The following is a 16,664-nucleotide window of genomic DNA, read 5'->3' on the forward strand; positions in this document are numbered from 1 at the left end:
AGTGGTGTTCAATAACGCTTCAACATGAGGCGGGATGGCGACCTTAGCCCATGTTCTTCGCCCAATCAGCGACGCTCTTCAGGCTGTCAAATCGTTTTCTCTGATTACGATCTCACCGCTAAATACAACAGCTGCCACAAGGGTTTGTTTAATAATTATTAATGGACGCTAGTCGTCAGGATGGCGACGTGTCACCAAGCATCAACGTGGTTGCCCTCACGGTAAACAGTGTTATAGCCAAACACCAATAGACATTGTGCAAGCTCTCTTGTACCACTGTACCACTGTACCTTGTACCTTGTACCACTGAACAGCAAACATGCAACTATTTCAGGCAAGACGCGTTTTACTTCCGTGTTATACTGATTCCTATGACGGGGGGATCGAGCATGCTTCTTTCATTATTTTCTGCTTCGGGGGCGCCATCAGCTGGACAACTGAAGAAGACAGTCACTTAGCATAAGACGAGCGAGCCGCAAATATTTAGTGGCACTAGTTCCCTCGGTTACTGCTAAGGCCGGGGGACAACGCTCAACCCTGGAATGGGCACCTAATGGATGCGCTCTAGAGATGCTTTGAACAGTAAACCAAGTTCCCTTATGGTCGTAAACTGATAAAGTAACTTGAAATAGTACCCATGATCTGCGTGCTTCCGGGTGCGTGAAGATTCTCGGAGGCTTGCATAAAACCAACTTTGCTTCATGATCTGTTCTCGTGATTGAGGTGCGTATTGGCCACGTGTTGGCCGCGTGTACCAAGTGTTTTCCGCGTGGATTGGCAAATGGTATATTTCGATATCAAGTCAAAATGCACATTCTCTTATGATGAAAAGAAGTGGGATTTTTTCAGTCACAGGACACAGCCCATCCATCGGTGCGGCTATCTCAATAGATGTTTTTAACGGTTATCCCTGCCTTTATGCAGCCGATAAACGCATCATTTTAGTTTCAATCAGCTTGGCTCTTCCTGATATTTTACTTCGAAGCGGGACGTAATGTAAATACCAAAAGAGTAGCCAGTGAACGAGTTAATGAGAAGTGAACACTCGCATCGAACATTGACACATTTTTTATTACTGCTAATATTTCAGTGCACTTCACTCTGAGAAGCAGCTAACGCGCTGCGGCTGGAGCTTGGCAGGTTATCAGGCACTGCAGCATGGAATCAAATCCATTGCAGTTGAAAGTCTCGCCGTTAGGTCTGCACCAATTTCTATATATGTCATAGTAGTATACGTTGTAGAATGCCTCGCCTAAGCGTAATCGGGGTCTGCAACTGCAGGCTGCAAAATAGAATGAAAAACAATCAATTTATTTCCGCACTCTTCAGCGTTGGTTATCATACGCGATTACAAGTTTATACTAAAGTAGAGTACGCAGAAAGTGCAGTAGTAGCTGTCGGTGTGACCACGACGGCTTCGTTCTTGCGCGATCTTTGTTTACGTAACATAAAACTCGGTGAGCTTAAGAGAACCATGAACAAAACCTGCATGGAAAATGATAATGGGCAAATGCCGATTTCTCATTGTGTTTTAAGAACAGGTACCTTATATTGGCAAGATAAAATTAACGAAATTTTAAAGTTTCAAGCAGTGACGGCTTCCTGTAAAATGCATAAGCAATATATTTCAGTAATACAAACTGCCGCCCCAAACAGCCATATGATTATGACGGACACCGTGGTGGAGGGCTCTGGAAATTTTAAACATGTGGTGCTCTTAACCCACATATGCAATGTGTCCTACATATAGGACGCTTCTTTGATTCACTGACATTGCTATTTCATTAGCGGATGACTAGCGCCACCTACAGCCCATCAAGCAGGCCTCATTCTCAACGTGTGCAAGCCTAGACATTGATTGCTTTTCATGCTGCCACGTGCCGACCGCTCTCTACGGGCAAACGCGTGCTTTGTGTGAAAACTTCATCGAGAGGAAGAAGTGCAATGTCGGCGCGCACGTGAAATGGTTCAAGGCTTACGACACCCCCACATAGCACCCCCAATGCCCAATGTCTTGTATGTAGAGGACGGCTTGTAAAACAATGTTGCATTTACCTGGTTGTAAATAAAGAAGCTGTGCTTTCTTTTGAGCGTAGAAGTACACTTTGTGTGAAAAAAAATATTTGTTTTGTCATTTTTTCTGAGTTTGGGCATATATGGGTTAAACGTGCACCTAAACCTAAATACACGGCCTCTAGCATTTCGCTTCCATTTAAATGCGGCCGCCGCGGCCGGGAATTGTATTTCTAGGCACAATAAAATGAAATAATTTGCTCGGATTTCCTTTCTTAGTTTTTAGAAAATGACTTCAGTTCTGGCTGCTTTAATCAATAAATTATCCAGGATGTGTCTCCTGAAGTGGACTTCGCTATATATTGCCACGTGCGTTTCTTTATTACTTTTGCTGTGTTCGGTTTTCGGGCACAAAGACTGTCAGCAACGCTCAGCGCGAACCGCGCCTCATTGTTCGAGAACCTTCGCGATCATTGCAGATCGTTTTGTTAAGATTTCGCGCAAGACGCGCACACTCGAGCTTATTCTAGAATTTGCACGACAGCCAGCGATAACGCTGGAATATTCGACGGCACACGTTTAAATGCCGACGCGCTTCAGCGCTGGTCAGTTGATCGACGGTCGACGGTCTGTACGCCGCTATCAGTGCATACCGTGTGTATTGCTGTAAATTAACTTTCCGTTTCCCGGCCACAAGTTCGGCCAAATAAACAGTTTCATCTTGACAACGCCGACTGCTGTCTTCGTCGACGTCACGACCACGTGACAATATCCTGAAAGACTTCGCTGTATCGTGGTAATTTTGATACGGCTAGGTAGCTGCAATAGCGGACATTGCTTCGTGCGGCAACACTGGGCGCGACCGCAATTTTTTGTTGGGCGCCATGGCGGAATTGTTTACTAGCGTCTCCATAAGGAGAGCCCACGAAGAGGTTGGCGAAGCTCTCGGGCCAATAAAAGGCTGCTGTTTCTTTCGTCATCCAGCGCCGAACGGTCAACGGACATCAGTGTGCTGCCACAAATCGACGAGAACTCAATGTCGGAGATCTGCGCGCAAAAAAACTCATCTGGACGGCAGCGCAAGAGGCGCACCAGTTCGCAAAGCCGAAGTTCTCTTCTCTAGTGACGTGCGCTTCTGATCTGAGGTAGGCGTTCAACAAATGTGTTTACTGCAGAGGAGGTGTGACTGTCCAACTTCTAAGATAACATTGCGCTGCAATACATCTCTATTGTATTTCCCAGTGTAATTTTATACGTGCGCCATAAACACTCGTCAGATATCGACACCACATTGTTTCTGCGCGACCTGAGCAAAGCTGTGCTGCTTTTCTCGGCTCATTGCTTTAGGCACAGGTATAGCAACGCTCTCCGCAGGAGCAGTGTTGTCGCTCTTCGAAATAACCAAGGCATGGACATATGCATGAGCGGTGCGCCACGAAGCAAACAAAAATACTGATAGTTTTCAACTGTATACAAAGACAGCGGCCCGATTAATGCTATTTCACTGCAAACGGGTTGTTTAGAATGCTTTGTGGTTGTAATTTGTCGCGCGGATTTAGTATTTCGTTCTGGATTTCTTGAACGCTATACGTGTGCGTTCATCGATGTAAAAAATTTGAATTGAAAATATTGCGCTCCTTTCTTTCGCAAGCACCGGAGGCGTGCGTAACCGCGCCTCCGTGGTTACGCATGGAGGCGCGCGAGGGCCCGAAATAGCGGGAATATGAGTGGAATTATCTAGCGAACAAAAATCTACATCTACTCTACGGCTCCGTGACTGTTAGCTACACACGTTTACAGCGCACGCTGATCGACGAAAAGAAAAAAAATAAATGGAGAGGGATAAGGGGGTGTAAAGCTAACGACAGACGCGGCACGCGGACTGCGCACTTCGGTTCACACTGGCTTGCGAAGCTTGGAAAGATATGCCTGTTGTGAATCATTTTGCCGATCGAGTCCCATATGTCGGCACTGCTTTACCGCTGACGTACGCAGCAGCGTATGTGGAAATGCCTACACACGTTTATATACGTAAATCATTGCTTTCGTCTGTCTGCAACACCGACAAGCTAATGTTGATCAATCATGCTCTCTCGCGCGTGTGCGACGTCGGCCGTCTCTCTTAAAGTGCATGTACCGTATTACATTGTGCTGCAAGCTAACTTATGTTGCACCTAAATTCATAGAGAAATACGCAAAGGCGTTGAAGAGCGCTTCGGCGCGCGCCAGTCATTTCCGAACCAAAGCACCGTGTCGATCTTGTTGACAGAACAAATTAGCGGCGGTACATTCTTTTTCTTCTTCAAGTAACTATAAATTCGATTTAAAGAAGTGTTACCTTGTTCCGGCATTGTCAGGGATCCCTCGTTGCCTGAACAGCGCACGAAGCATTGGGAGGTCATCGCGGAACGAATATTAAAAGACCAGTAGCTAACACTTGAAAGGCTGCGATATGCGACTGCTTTCGTTTTGGCGCCCAAAAAAAGATGGCGGACCGAGCTTATGGGATTGGCGACATATGGCGCTGTACATTTTGAATATCCTGCATTGGTTGTGCAGAAAAATGGTCGCGGAGGATCACTCAAAAGAGTGAACACTCTTCATTTAGTTCAAGCAGTACTTTTGGGCCTCTAAGAGGATGTGGCACCTTCATAAATGCATTGTATTTTCGAGTATGTTAAACTTCAAACTTGAAATATGCGAAAAAAAAGGACAAATAAAGGTCTGTATTCACTTATATGCGCTGTCTCGATACAGCTATAATGCTTTCAATCGTATTCACAAACATTCATTTTTTTTTATATGGCAAGCTTTAATTAACATTAACATCTGCTTACTGAAAGACGCAATAGAGTATTCATTTATGCAAGGAATTCCCACTATTGAATTCAATGAACACTTACGTGATGGAACAGCAAACTCCATGTGTCTTTTGGGGTACTTGTTAGTGCTTTTTTCTTATTTTTGTGAACTTTAGCACGTGCTCGGAAAATAAGGCGGGCTGTATGAATAACGTTCTTTTTGAAACTGAGTTACACGTCAATGCCTATGTTTTTCACGGTAAACTCAAGGCAAAGAGACGGTAACCCAAAACAAAGAACGACACATAACCGGCGCTGACACAGTCGCGTTCTCGTCTTTTTGCGCTGATTTTACCATAAATATCAACTTAAAAGCCCTGTTTTGCACGCTATGTTAGTCCTTTCACTATACCCTCGGTTAACGTAGTGAGTTTTTAAATTGTTGCCAGTGCAAAACGTAGATCAATATAGCGCAAGCATACATTAAAAAGCAATCACATACCAGCACGATAACGGCATTGACGGACGATGCGCCTGTCACATTCTAGAAAAAAGTACATAGAAATGAATGCACGCCCTTGAAGTACATTCTTATCAGTTCGGTAGCATGCAAGTACGTCAGTGTAAGCATTGCCAATTCAATTTATTTCTTAATAACACTTGCATTCACATACGTAATATACTCAGTTCATAGTAATGCCAAAATTGTATTAAAGTTCTAAACGTCATAGCTTCACTTTACACGCTGGACATCACTTACATACATTTCCTTCTAAAAAAGTGCCTTTCGTTGTGTCTGAATTCCGGACAAATATCTACAGTAATCCTTCGAATAGTGGTGTCGTATGCAGACCATCATGAGGTTGTATAGGCAGCAGTTCATTTCATGCAAAGACAGCGTTAGTTGAAACCACCAGAGTATTCTGAAAAGAAATTTTTGACTACATGTTACAGGAAAACGTCTCCTATGCTCACGCCATTCCCGCGAATAGAAAAGAAAGGCCATCAAAGTTCGTTGGAGCTACTCATAAAATTATCTCGTTAATATCGAGCACAAATTAATCACTGTTGGCTTCCGTGATAAGCGAAGCGGATTGTTTGTAGTTGGCCAAGCCGACATATACTTTTTGGCCGCCTAGCTTCTACGCCAAGTGTGTTGCTGAGGAAGCGCGGCCAACATTCAGTGGAATACTGGCTTTAGCTGGTGCTTCATCACGCGCCATCATTCCATGCTTCGCAGTCGATTTTGACGAAATTCTCTTGCCGAAACTGCAAGACAACTTCGTGTCGGACAGGTTCGTATTTGTTTATATCATAGTTGTTTTAAATGCTAAAAAAAAACATCGCACCAGTTCTATACCGTGAGAACTATACATACAGCAGAGGTGACGATTCGCCTGCATCTGCTGATGTTTGGCTTGTGTTTTTCTCATTCGAAGTGGCTCGTTCGCCTGTCTTTGTTGGCGCTCCACTTGCGTCTGAGCCTTCATAAGCTGACGGTTACCTTGCATGCGCTGGCATATCGCCTCGGCTTCTATCTCCCGTATATCTGCGTCTAACTCCCGCCGCTTGCGTTTCGCTGTCGCCTCGCTGGCTCGAACAGACGAATAAGCCCTTCGGCGAAGCTGGCGTTCACGGGAGAGCGTGCGCTGGCGTTACAAAGGAGCATCTTGCTCAGCGTACATGACGAGAAAGGAAATCTTTTTTGTGATGCAGTGGTGCCCTCACTTGAACGATTTTATTATTGATTTCACCTGTAGCGTCCTCTTCCCAATTTTTCTTTGTATCGTCGGTAGAACATATTAGCATGGTGTAGTTCAGTTTCCATTGGGAAAGCACGCTTTCAGACAGGTGAGAAATGGGTTCAAACCCTAGCCCCGGAAAGAAAGATTATTTATATTTATTATTTCTTTGGTGCGCGCCAGGTGGTTCCTATTTTGGTATCATGAGCGTGACGCCAAGCGACGACATGGCGACGGCGCGGACCCCTAAGGTGCTCCGCACTGAAAACACGCAGAAAAGAAGAAAAGACGACGGAAGAATGAGCCACTTAGAACCACGCTGTAATATCGCACAATGTGCTTGAATATTGCGTGCATCTTGCGCAGCTGCGAACTGAGGGCACTGGTGTACGATGTTTGAGAAGAAAAGCAGCTGTGATTGACACTCTGTCCCATCGTCTTCTCTTGTCTGTGTCTTTTCGTTGATGGTCCATGCAATTCAGTGTTAATGTAATGAAAAAATGTAACATAAATAAGGCTTGTTTTACGCAAAGATTGCTTGATTTATTAGGTAAAATTACGCTCGAAAGTTACTTACGCTCCAAAGCATTAGTTCATTAGTCAAGTGTTTAACAAACTTCTTCATGACACATATTTCATTAAAATTGATTAAAGAGAGTAATGTATAAGATGTTGTACGAAACAATAATTAACTGACAACTGCAGCATCCCATGTCGCACTCTCGGAACAATATTTCAGTTTATGCCATTATCTCCGAACGTGTGCTCTAAAGAAAATTTTGTGCGCGCAGCCTAGAATGTAAGTTAAATCAATGTCTTCTTATTCTGTCGAATATTGCATATACTAAGGTTTGCACACTGACAAATTCTGTACCCCTTTTACAAACTTGAAAAGACAAGGGAACTTAAACAAAATATTTCAACGGCGATTATCATGTGCAGGTAAAGAAGTGCAATATGGCTGATCATTAACGAAAACAGATCTCATTGTGGCTCGCTAAGTAAGCTGAGGTATGAGTGGCTATCATTCCCCAAAGAACTATGTTAAAAGGAGGGAAACTGTGAAAGTTAAACTTACGGGCACGGTCAATTCTTGCCTCCACCTCTGTGACCGCATATGTTCCTTTATGAAGGAACAGAAAAATAAGCGGCACTATTAAAAGTACCATGTGCATCCAAGCCATTTCTTTAACCTGTGTTGAATGGCATAGGCAATATGTCTATATCATGTCCGCAGTGTTCACGTTATTCAGCTGAAACGCGGTCACCTAGTTACGCATACATAAAGAGTTTCGTCAGCATCAGTTGCTTCGTCAACATCTGCTGCTTCGAGAACATCCATCAAGTTTCGTTCTTAACTAACTGAAGTTTCAAGCGAGGATTGAGTGATTTGGATTTGTTATCGATAACTGTTCAATCAAACGGCGAATATGCCAGCCTTTTTTGAACGCACGGAGGCTCTCATAGGATGTTAAAACGCATGGGCAAACTGGCATTATAGAGTGCTACAGTGATCAGCCCTACTGTTTCTTAAAGAACCCTCTTGCCTTTGTGTATTGCACATATATGACGCATGATATCGGTCTAGAGCGTGTGCTACGCGATAGGCAAGAATATATTTTGAGACCAGCGTTATCCATCAAAATAATGAAGTATGCTTTCAGCATTAGACCCCAATACAGACAATAAATCAGTAGAAAATTATGCGCGCGAAGCACATTGTCATTAAAGAAGACACGAAGCTTTGATTAACCTATATAATTACCAGCTATTTGACGCTGGTACGTTGATGTGGTTAAAACACAGCGTCCGCTTATCGCTATCATGAACCGGCGCGAGCTAAGCACATCGGTTGGACGGGGAACATTAGGGAGTGAAGTCACTAAAACAGGCCTTTCCCGTTCTAGTAACCTTATCACTTTTTTGGGGGAGCACTAGAATCACGGCGCGCATGGGCGCGCAAGCGGGCATGCCGCGTGATACCTTTAATACGAAAGTGTTGATGGTGGGGTTCACCAAGAATTCAATGACGTATTTCGGTGACGGAAATGATGTAGAAAAAATAGACACCATCAGATGGCAAACAAAAAAAATCCGTCAACATGAGTCGAACCCACGCCCTCTCGCCTCACGACAAGAGAGGCCGCGCACGCTATCCACTGCGCTACGGTCACACCTTTTGTACCTCACACTTTATTCTCACAGTGCTCTTGGTCGGCGGGGCTATGTCGCTCTCTGGGAGTGGTAAAGCGAAGTAGTGCATTATGACCGCGACCTCCACGATTAGCTGTTGCAACGCGTCGTTCCTACGCGTCCGTCCCATTGGGCGCGCTTACAATAAAAGTGTAATTTTGTCAACGCCTTTACACACCGCAAGATGGCGACCTGAGCCCAAGCGTCGGCCTCTCATAGCATCCATCCATACCGAAACATTACACCATTTCGCGCTAAAGAGCACCATGAGGCGATGCGAAGTCGGAGCACTTGCATGATCGCGTTCCGTTGGCATTCGTTGGGCATGCTACCGAATTCGCGTCGTGGAACGCGAAGAGGAACCCTACGCGCATCTTGCCCTCACTCTAGCCTGGCCGATAATTCTCACAGGGTGAGCGGGGAACGCGGTCGACAGGCGTGCGAGAGGGGGGCAGCGTAGAAGAGGAGAGAGAGGGGGAGGGGACGCGCATGCGCTGGTGCTCATTGCGGCGTTGCGCAGGAGAGAATTTCGGCATGTCTAGCCCGCGTTTCAGAGGAAGAGTGGAAATGGGGAGGGGAGAGGGGAAGTGCATAGGTGTATGGGAGAGGGGGAGGGTAGAGGGAAAGTGGAGAGGGAAGAGGAGAGGCTGATGGGAGAGGGTAAAGTGGAGAGGGGAGAGGGCAGGGGGAATGGTGAGGGGGAGTGGAGAGTAGGTGTGTGGAGAGGGTATGCGCATGCGTAGTAAGGGTGGTGACGCCGCACACCACCACCGGAATTGAACTCCGTCGTAAGATACTTCGCATGTAAAATAACTATGCGAGGCGCGCCTGCTTCGCCTGGCTGTAACACCACGTTCTCCGCTTACGCTCGCCTCGAAAGAAATCGCGGCCGGGGTAAGAGGAAGACACGACACGCGTTGCGTATCCATCTATTCCTGCCGAACCTGCGACCTTCGAATAAATCGAAGGTCGCAGATTCGGTCCCTGCCGGCGGCAAGTTGTCTTCTCGTCCAGTTTACTTTCTTCACATTTATATCCCAATTATTACAGATAAGGTCCCCTATACTTTCTTTGGCACTATTGTCTGGTACTTCAAATTATTTTTGTGTCTAACGATACGCGTGCTGCCAGACAAGCCACAACATATTGCTTTGTTTCTCTAAATCAATATTAGGAATGGCGTTGCTTCGTTGAGGCAATGTTCGTGCAGCGAAGTGCGAGAATTTCTGCTAATACAGTTGAATGGGGTAGCTATATGACGTGAGATGAAACGGCAGGATTTCGAGGTTTATGCTTAGTATAATTTTTACAGAGGCTAGGAATTGCATGGAAACAATTACTGGTAAAATCAGGTAGTTATCAAACGACATCCTACATATAATAACAAAACGAACATGGTAGCCTACGTGTAGAGGGGGAACACGTACGTTCACGGAAGTAAAAAACATTTCAAATGCAGCGCACCACCTGTACGCAACTCCACAAGCGCCGTCCGCCGTCGTTGGGAACGAAAATCTCCCGCAGCGTGTGTCTTGTCCTATTCGTATGTTCACTGACGATTGCGTAATTTATCATACTGTAACTAACATTTCAGACCAAGAACTTCTGCAGAACGACCTTGCTAACGTACACAACTGGTGCAATCGTTGGCAAATGGCTCTGAACGCCAAAAAACGTAAATTTGTTTCTGTTTCCCGAAGGCGCACTCCATTCCTCTCTACTTACACAATCGCAAACATCCCCGTTCAATCAGTTACAACGTATAAGTATTTTGGTGTTATTCTATCCCACGACCTTTCCTGGATTCCGCATGCGACTAACGTCATTTCATCAGCAAACAAGGCTTTAGGATTTTTGAAACGTCACCTCCGTCACGCGCCGCAACAAGTCAAACTTCTCGCGTACAAATCATTTATCAGATCACAACTAGAATATGCAGCTGACATCTGGAACCCTCACCAAGCATATATCATCAGTGCACTTGAATCAGTTCAGAATCGTGCCACAAGATTAATCCATTCTTCATATTCATATGACGTCAGCATTTCTCTCTTAAAAGCAGAATCAAACTTATGATCCCTCGCTTTTCGTCGTCGTGTTGCCACGCTCTCACTTTTTCACAAATTCTTTTACAGCTCGCTAAACCGCCCACCTTACATCTCGTCATCATAATCACGCACGTCTCATCGCACTGGCCATCAACTGCAAGTAACCCGTCCTCGAACACGCACCGTCACATTTCAAGCGTCATTTTTTCCTCGGGCTGCCAGAGACTGGAACGACCTGCCTCACCATGCTGCTGCCGTACCAACTCATTCCGAATTCCTGGACATGTTGCAAACCTGTATTACACCATAACACCCGCATTCATTGTTCCAATATGTAAACCACCCCTTATGTAATACCCCAAACGGGGTCTTTAAGGTAATAAAATGAAATGAAATGAAATTCGAAGCCAGTTGCGCGCTCACGTGGTATTTACTGCGCTTGAAACTAGCTGAAACATTCACATTTAAGAGTTTAACCTGAAAATTGTTCTCAAACTTGCCCGCATTCAAGCCTGTAAGGGTTGAGTGTGACCTCGGGTTATCACTTTATAGAAAACGTCAGATATATGCCATTCTTGGAAATGTGTACCGCCGAAGAAAATAAAACCAATTAAGGATTGTCCATTCAACGTGACGTACGGTCCTTCTAATCTAACCCTTTCAGCCCTGTATTTTTTTATTTTTGTCGGAGACATTTTTGTGCGTGTTTCCTTAATCGTCATGATCTCGGAAGACGAAAAACAAAAAATTGAGCCCGTGGTGAAAGTAATAATTGACTTACAGACACTGCACCAAATTAGGTCATCAGGGCTCAGCGGTTGTGAAATGAGAAAATGGCCTCTTTTTTTCCTGCTCTGAACCACGTCTAATTTTTCACTGTGATACTCATTGAAACAGCTTCGGTACGTCGACCCAAAAATGGCGCTTACCCGCCTCGGCGTCATCCATGACTTCGGTCAAGCTCCTTCTTTGTGGCTCCCTGCCCCTAAAGAATACCGCACGTGTGGCGCTGATTGCAGTGGGGATCATTGAAGAATCACTACCCCAAGAATTAGCAGTTTTGGTTTCGTTCCCGAGGTACTAGGGCAACTTTCATGAGGTGTCGTGAATTGACTACGCCAGGGCCGGAAGGGCTAATATGGGAGAATATAATGAAGAAACGATGTTTGTAGAAACTAGATGTGCGTAAATAGAGCCATTATAAACTGGTTGATGATCCGGTCTTATTACTGCGAATCTTCATATGGTTAGGGTCATGCGGCTGTGTCTAGAAATCCCTCTCCTGTCGGACGGCGCGAGCATGAGAAATGAGGGTCCTTGTCCTTCTTATTCGCCCCGCGCTGCACGCAACATCAGCGACTCTAGCGCACTCGCTTGAAACAACACGATACGTCTGTCTCATCATGTGGAGACGCGAATGTGACTGCTCAGTGCAGAGTGTGCGGCAGCTCACACGCTTTTAACGACACTCTCATAAGTGGTAGGAAAGTCACGAGATGTGAGAGGGAAATCATCGAGGCGTATCAAATCCAAAAACAAGGACATGATCGGTGTGTCAGTGTACCTTTCTTATAGTTATCACGAAAAAAGGTGACCTTTCTAGGAAAATGTAATTAGAAGACATTATGCGCTGAGATTTTATCTGCACTGTGATAAGGATCATGAGCGTTTTGGTCGCAAGTGGTTTGTCCCATGCACAACGCTATGATCTCTACTGTATCATGTGCGGCGCTTGTGCGATCTCGGTTTTCTGTTTGACTAGCGGTTGCTTCTTTAAACTGTTGCTAATCCCAGCTTGTGCGTACGTCAAATTTTCTCCTATTGCTTTAGAGTCCTTCAAACCGGGGTTCATCGATTTTCCAGAGAACGTTCTTGGCTCGCAACCAGCTCGGAAGCTGGTGCAATAGCAGCTGCTTTTTTGTTTCCTGCATCTCTTGCTCCAAGTCTAGCAGCGACCAAGTAAGTGTAGAAGGCACGAACCTTGTGCAACGTGTAGCATCGCTGGTCAATAACATTCACAAAGTGGAAGGGCTCATGACTTTTTTTTTGTTTAAAACATTGGCATTTCGCTGAAATTCGATATTGATTATTATCGAAAGGGGCCCTTTGCATTTATAAGAAATATTTTGTTACATTTAACACGAATGAAAACTACTAGGCACATTTAACTGTGGAAATTTTAAACGCATTCACTTACACTAGAAATGAGCAGCACATTGTGAACGTTTTCCAGCCTGATGTTATATTAGGGAGTGTCACGTCACTAGTTCACAAAAGGCTAACCTTTCATATTTTCAACGCCACCGCATTAAAGTCTTTCCATTGTTCACCACTGGGCTCGCTTGGTGAGAATTTAATATGCAAGCGAGGATTTATTCGTGAACGTAAGTACAATAAAGAATAACGTTAAACTGATTGAGCGGGCTTCATGCTTTGGACCGTGACAATTCTAAAACAACTAGATCGACACGTTTCAGCTAGCGCATAGAACTGCTAGAAGAATATTCACAGAAGTATTGGTTTCAACGAATATGTTCCCCTCCTCGTTGCTGTCGATCACTGTGCTCTTCCTCCAAGCAAAATGTGCAGCCAGTGTTGTAAACCTAGAACCTAGACGCGATACACTGGGTAAGCGTATCATTTTGCTTCTTTTCACAAAATATCTTTCAGAATTATAGTGTGTTTTATCTAATCTGTGCCTTCCAAGATAGATATGTGGCCGAACAACAAAAGCAAGTACACGAATACCGTGTTCCTCTCTCTGTGGCCACTGTTAAGTATTTCAGAGTTGAAAACACAGCGCACCATATTTTATGACGAATGTCATGATGATGATGATGATATGTAGTATATTGTGGCGCAATGTCCAATGATTGCCAAAGCGAGCCAAACGCCATGTTTACAAATATATCAGATGAATATCTGCTTTGCGCCAGTATTTAGGCCACGGACCTCAAAACGCTACGAATGAGTGATCAGTGATAAGCGCTGACCGATAACACGCAGGCCGCTGGAAAAGTGATAAACAGGTCTGAAAATTTTATATTTGAGTCTTCGACAGCTGTCGGGGTCGGTTATTTTCCGCAATGGCAATGAAAATAGTATATGCAGCGTGATATTATGGACTTCTCTCATCCCTCTAATAAACTAACAATATAAGTTGGTGAGAGTTTGGTACATTTCTATAGAAGTTCTCAATCTAGCACACATTCCAATAACTGTATGAAATGACTAAATATGGATTGCCATGAGTGTGAAGAGATAATGCAAACTATAATTTTCAGCTTCCATGTGCGGTCTAAACAAAAGTTTAATTTTACAGGATGTGACAAACGCTATGAAACATGTGAATATCCATATTGTAAGTATTGGCCACCTCTGTTTATTGCGTATGCTGTCGGCCATACTGTCGAGTATTTGCTGCATTTTACAGAACAGTGTTTTTTTCGCCGGTTACTTCGAAGCTTGCGGGAGCACTAACCTGCAGAAAGTGCGGTGTCTTACCTTTGAATAACACACAAAATCGCGAAGGTTACTCTACTTAAGTGTATTGCTTGTATGGACGCCTATATATATATTATTTTTATTAAAAAACCTAAATATTTTACGAGATCATTCAGAAACTGTGTGTATGACCAAGTGTAATTTATTGCGTATCGCCGAAAAACCTGCGCTGAATGTCCTCGTGTGGCCGCTTACCTGCTATATTAGGCTGTGTTTTATGATGAGATTGCTGATTGAAACCAATGTTAACACATATTCTTAAAAAATATGGCTGCCACCGTAGTATCTGTGTATGGTTTATTTATCTGCTAATGAGTAGCATATTAAATAGGCATTCAATCGCTTCTGTACTGATGAGGTGCTGTATAGGCGTAGTTTATATTCATGAAGAAGTTAATCTTTAAGATAGGACTCTTTTTATACCCTTAGGGCATAGTATACGGTAAGACCTATGTTTCAGGTGAGAAAATCTTATAAAAATTTTACTTTCTTCTCAATAAAATATCCCGCGTGCTCAGAATAATATACGTCGTAACGCAAAAAATGACGCTGTGCTGACGCAGCAGCTGCGCACCAATACGCTGACACGGCAGCAGAAAGCAGGAGCTTGGGTGGAGTGGTATTTTATTATATATTTATTATTCTTGTTCAACACACCTCTTATTGTTACTACGACTTTGCTTTCTAGCCTGCAGGTGCAGTCCACGGGCAGGTTACGGGTTTCAGAATGCGTATTACTTTCACTACAATGTCCTCAGTCGCAGCTGTCTTCCATCTGGGGAGTCCATGAACTGCAACGGATTTCATTCGTTACAACAATGCCTGCGCCGTTGTGTAAATATACCACGAAGGCTTTTAGTCCCGTATAATGTTCTCTAGCTATCTTAATAAACATTTATTGCAATAAAGAAGGTAAATGCAAGATTATGAATTAATTGAGTACTTTTGCTGTCCTTATGAAAGTGCTGATCTAGAAGGGAGAGAACTTAAGGTAGAGGCAGTTGCAGTCTTTTATGTTAGCAACAGCATGCGCCGCAAGAATTAGCGAAAAATGACATTATCGGACCGTTGATATCGCTGCACCCTTGCGCTGCAGTAGGCAGTGCTTTTATTCACCTGAAATACACTGACGGAGATAAGGTTCTATTGTTGTGTTTGCAAGGTATCATAAATGCGCGCTGAATTTTTGAAAAGTAAGGTAAAAAGTCTTTACAGAATTTTTACGAATATGTGGTGATCATATTGCCGGAGAATACTCAAACGCACCGCCTCACTCTTTGTCGTTTTCAACAATAATTTCATTACGGATGCAGCAATAACGCACCTATATAGACCGTGTCTGCACTTTTAGCTTCTATATTTCTTACAAGTTCAGTTTCTGCTTACTATTTTAGGAACAACTATGTAGAACCGCGCCATTCTTATTGAAAAACCTGCGTTGGTGGATATGGCGGAAACAGTGGTGGACAAGGTGGAAATAATAGTGGATGGAGTGGAAGCTGTGGTGGTCATAATGACTGATGATGGCGGTGGTGGCGAGCTTCGTTTTGTGTTAAGTGGAAAATGCTGGCTGACGGTGGCGATGCAAAACATGTTTTGCTGGATGGCTTGGTAAACAGGCTGCATGGCGGTGGTATGATGGAAGCATAGTGGATGATGGTGGCTTGATGGAAGTGCACGTGGCATTATGTGAAGTCACTGTCACTTCTAATGTTTTCCTGTTCAATGTGCAGAAAAACACGCTTACAGTTCAAAGAAGCCATCACCGATCTTTAGGCTTTCTAGCACGCTTTTAGTTTTATTCATGCGGCGTTAATAACGTTCAGTTTCTGCTTACTATCTTAGTAACAACTATGTAGAACCGCGTCATCCTTATTGAAAAACCTGCGTTGGTGGATATTGGAATCGTTGGTGGATATGGCGGAAACAATGGTGAACAAGGTGGAAATAATAGTGGATGGAGCGGAAGCTCTGGTGGTCATAATGACTGGTGATGTCAGTTGTACCTGTACTTCAAGTTTCTGTACCTCAAGTTTTGTGGAGCACAGCAGCCATGAATGTTTACATTTTGCGCGCGTACTTAACAGGTTTACATCCGCGATGTGTTGCTGTATTGTGATGTTTACAAGTCAAGAGGTGTCGGTGTGAACAGCGACATTAACTGTGTTACATCGCCGCGTAGTTGTCGAGAAGTAAATGAGCTCTTGCTGCGCAAATGCCCCTTCCAGCGGGTAGACCAGAAAACGGTCGCCGCTTGATACCGTCACGTTAGAAACGCAGCTCTGGCAATTCTTGTACACTCAATTACCTCAGCGGCAATGAAACAATGAAAATGCATGCGAAGCTAAAATCCACAAACATTT

At 44.1% G+C, this 16,664-nt stretch overlaps 2 long non-coding RNA genes across 2 annotated transcripts; one reads left to right on the plus strand and one right to left on the minus strand.

Annotated features, from left to right (window-relative positions):
• Nucleotides 1–1,071: 1,071 nt before the first annotated feature.
• Nucleotides 1,072–7,748, minus strand: LOC119376806 (uncharacterized). The gene is made up of 3 exons (XR_005180661.2): nt 7,635–7,748; nt 5,317–5,358; nt 1,072–1,282 (listed from the first exon to the last, which is right to left on the minus strand). It is a non-coding gene; the product is annotated as an uncharacterized LOC119376806 (long non-coding RNA).
• A 5,517-nt stretch (nt 7,749–13,265) lies between these two features.
• Nucleotides 13,266–15,219, plus strand: LOC119376805 (uncharacterized). The gene is made up of 3 exons (XR_005180660.1): nt 13,266–13,425; nt 14,120–14,158; nt 14,990–15,219. It is a non-coding gene; the product is annotated as an uncharacterized LOC119376805 (long non-coding RNA).
• The last annotated feature ends 1,445 nt before the right edge of the window (nt 15,220–16,664 follow it).

This window comes from Rhipicephalus sanguineus, unplaced genomic scaffold (assembly GCF_013339695.2).
Source record: "Rhipicephalus sanguineus isolate Rsan-2018 unplaced genomic scaffold, BIME_Rsan_1.4 Seq227, whole genome shotgun sequence".
NCBI lineage: Eukaryota > Metazoa > Arthropoda > Arachnida > Ixodida > Ixodidae > Rhipicephalus > Rhipicephalus sanguineus.